The 4254-nt window shown below is 31.1% G+C and overlaps 1 long non-coding RNA gene across 1 annotated transcript in view; it reads right to left on the bottom strand.

Moving 5' to 3' along the window:
* Positions 1-538: 538 nt before the first annotated feature.
* The window catches only part of LOC115424390 (uncharacterized), a 19623-nt gene continuing 15907 nt past the window's right edge, over positions 539-4254 (bottom strand). The window contains exon 3 of the long non-coding RNA XR_003936079.1: positions 539-639. This is a non-coding gene — a long non-coding RNA (uncharacterized LOC115424390). The remainder of the gene's footprint in view (positions 640-4254) is intronic.

Genomic DNA, 4254 nt, shown 5'->3' with positions numbered 1-4254 from the left:
ATCATTTTGGTGTGCTGAATCCAAAAATCACATTCATTTTGCTCAATCAGGTCCACTTTCTGAACTATGCTACATATTGGCTTTTTAACATTTTTGCTTACATTTATGGGCATTTTCACATCATATGATACAAAATTCTTTCATATTTCTTGCAATAAATGAGTTCTGAAAATTTTACTTTTGCCAATTTATGATTAATGTTTTTTTTAATATTACAGGTGAATGAAATGGCTTCGACTAGAAGATCTTGCAGAAATAAGCCTGACGTATTCTGCTACATCTGCAGTGAATACACCATTGTACCTAACAGGAATCAAGTCACAAGTTTCATAAAGTGTGCTTACCAATCTTATTTTGGTATTAATTATTATATTTTATGAGAAGATCAAATTTTTCAAAATCAAATTAGCAAAAAAGCCTGACCTGATTGAGAAAAACAGATGTCATTTTTGGATTTAGCGGTGCAAAATGGTCCTAATTCAGCTGAAAAAACCTAGACAACTTGCAAAAAAAATTGTTTTGTAACCCAGTGTAATGACTAATGTCAGAATACAGTTTTATATTATGGGATAAATATCATTGTATTGGTTAGTTTGGTTTAAATTATTATCTTTGTTTCTGAAATGCCTCAAAGATGGTCTGGAATTCATTTCTCTCATCACTGATATTTTCTTTTTTTTTTTTTAAATCCATGACTCTGATTTGAAATGTTCTTCCTCTAAATGTCTAAAATATTTTTCCTGCTCTGACTGTAAATAATAATTTTCTTCCACATCTAACATCTACTTTCATCACATCTGACTGAGGAAGAAAAATCTCCCATTAAACTTTAAGTCAGGGCTCTCAAACTCATTTTCTTTCAGGGTCCACATTCAGCCCGATTTGATCTCCAGTGGGCCGGGCCAGTAAAATAATAGCACAATAACCTATAAATAATGACAACTCCAAATTGTTGTCTTTGTTTTAGTGCAACCCCCCCCCCCATTAAATTATGAAAATATTTACATTTATAACCTATCCAGACAAAAAAGACATGAATAACCTGAAAAAACTGAAATTTCTTAAGAAAAATAAGTGCAATTTTAACAATATTCTGCCTCAACTTGTCATTTGTTCATGTGCATAATGGATCAGATCTACAAAGACACTAAACACTGAGGAACAGGCAGAAAAGAGTTAAAATTGTGCTTAATTTGCTTTAGACATTTCAGGTTGTTCATATTTGTTCAGGTTATTCACATTTTATTGTTACAGGATAGTTTGGAAATGTAAATATTTTCCTGATTTAATGTTATTTTTTTGCACTAAAACAAAGACAAAAATTTGAAGTTGTCATTATGTATAGGTATAATGTGAGATTATTTTTTCACATCAAACCGAGAAGAAAATATAGAGTCATTATTTTTTGTAGCTTATTCTTATCTTCTTATTTTTTGTAGGTTTTTCTGCTGTGGAATTTTTGCACTTTATAAATTCATCCCATGGGCCTGGATTGGAACCTTTAGCAGGCCGCATTTGGCCCCCGGGCCACATGTTTGAGACCGCTGCTTTAAGGAAATATTGATGTTTCTAAACTATATGGACATAAATATTGGGACACATCATGTCTACAGCTGTAAGATGTCCTGTTCATGAGGATTTGTTGAAATAGAAACATCAATATTAATAACACTGGGTTACAAAAACATGTTTTTTGCAAGTCGTCTACGTTTTTTCAACTGAATTAGGACCATTTTGTACCACTAAATCCAAAAATGACATCTGTTTTTCTCAATCAGGTCAGGCTTTTTTGCTAATTTGATTTTGAAAAATTTGATCTTCTCACAAAATATAATAATTAATACCTAAATAAGATTGGTAAGCACACTTTATGAAACTTGTGACTTGATTCCTGTTAGGTACAATGGAGTATTCACCGCAGACGGAGCAGAATACATCAGGCTTATTTTTGCAAGATCCTCTAGTTGAAGCCATTTCATTCACCTGTGATATTTTAAAAAACAATCATAAATTGGTAAAAGTAAAATCTTCAGAACTCGTTTATTGCAAGAAATATGAAAGAATTTTGTATCATATGATGTGAAAATGCCCATAAATGTAAGAAAATAAATGTTAAAAAGCCAATATGTAGCATAGTTCACAAAGTTGACCTGATTGAGCAAAATTAATGTGATTTTTGGATTCAGCACCAAAATTATCCTAAATCAGCTCAAAAAACTTAAACAATAAATTTGTTGTTGATCAGTGTAATCAATATGATATTTATCCCATAATATAAACTATACAGGGTGGGGAAGCAAAATTTTCAATATTTTGAGGCAGGGATTGAAAGACAGTGTATGACCAATTAGTTTATTGAAAGTCATGAGAATTTATTTTCCACAAGAAAATGTCCATAATAGAAAATGTTTTTATTCTATGTGTCCTCCTTCTTTCTCAATAACTGCCTTCACACGCTTCCTGAAACTTGCACAAGTGTTCCTCAAATATTGGGGTGACAACTTCTCCCATTCTTCTTTAATAGTATCTTCCAGACTTTCTGGTAATAGTTTTGCTCATAGTCATTCTCTTCTTTCCATTATAAACAGTCTTTATGGACACTCCAACTATTTTGGAAATCTCCTTTGGTGTGACGAGTGCATTCAGCAAATCACACACTCTTTGACGTTTGCTTTCCTGATTACTCATATGGGCAAAAGTTTCTGAAAAGGTATGGATAATAGTGTTAGGTATGATTATGACATCAATATATGTTTGGTTTCAAAACAATTGACGTAGTGCCTGCTGAGAAAAAACAACTAAATGTTCATTGTAAATTTTGCTTCCCCACCCTGTATTCTGACATTAGTCATTATTGTTTTGTATCCCAGACCCCTGTTAGAAAAGACACACCTGAATTCAACGTGTCCACATACTTTTGTCCATTTGCGTATGAGTTAGCCAATTATGCTATGAGGCTAACGATATGCAACACAGTGCAGGTGAATGCAGACATAAATAAGTAAAGCTCTAAACATGTTGTTTGAGGTAGTGGACGTATGACTGAAGCAAAAGCCATGCCTACAGCCACAGTTTTTCAGAAAAGGAGGTCTTTTTGTCTGGACCAAATAAAAGCCTGCAGTCGCACATGCACACAACAGTGAGCTTTAAAGTAGGTCTGTGTTCAGAGCCATATGCCCGTGAATGCAGCATGTCTCCATAAAACATGGTGTGTTGTTAATCTTTAATAGTTCTGTCCTGGAGAATTAACCTAGATGAACACACATTTAGGCCAACCAGCCCTTTATACACACACCCATTCTGTGTTCCTTACAATGGTGTATTAGGGCCACATAAGAAAATAACAACACTTGTCACTATGAGAATAAAGTCCTAAAATATAGAGATAAAACTAGTAATTTTAGGGGAATAAAGTCGAATACAAAAATAGTCATCATTTTACAAGAATAAAGTCATGATATTATGAAAATAAAGTCGGAAAATATCAAAATACAGCCTGTAATTTTATGAGAATAAAGTCGAATACACAAAGAGTCATAATTTTACAAGAATAAAGTCGTAATATGAGAACAAAGTTTTAAAATATCAAAATAAAACCTGTAATTTTAGGAGAATACAGTCAAATACAAAAAGAGTCATAATTTTACAAGAATAAAGCCACAATTTTATGAAAATAAAGTCGTAAAATATCTAAATAAATCCTGTAATTTTATGAGAATAAAGTCGAATACAAAAAGAGTCACAATTTCACAAGAATAAAGTCATAATATGAGAATAAAGTCGTAACATATCGAAATAAAACCCTAATTTTATGAGAATAAAGTCTAACTTTACATGAGATTTTGCTTTTTTTTTTTTTTTTTTTTTTTTTTTTTTTTTTACTTTTTAATGTTTAATAAAGAATATTTACATGTATTACAACAATCAGATTACCTATAAATATATATAAAAATAATTTTCAATGAGACTCAGTTGTCGAATCCACTGATAAAAACTGTATTTGGACAGTTTATCAGTGCTTAGACATGTTATACATTCACAAAAATACATTTATTCAACATTTTTGTTGTGAAACCTCCAATCATTACACAAGATATTTGTTAATTAACAAACAAGTCTTGTTAAACTTATAGAACAAATACTTCTTTTATGATTAATTGTCAGTAATTTCAGGTTGTTGTTTTATTATTATTATTATTATTTTTTATTTTTTACAGTATTAAACTTTAAATTAACAGTTTAATTTCATAAACA

This window comes from Sphaeramia orbicularis, chromosome 8, assembly GCF_902148855.1.
Source record: "Sphaeramia orbicularis chromosome 8, fSphaOr1.1, whole genome shotgun sequence".
Taxonomy (NCBI): Eukaryota; Metazoa; Chordata; class Actinopteri; order Kurtiformes; family Apogonidae; genus Sphaeramia; species Sphaeramia orbicularis.
This window is presented reverse-complemented; position numbering and strand designations above follow the sequence as displayed.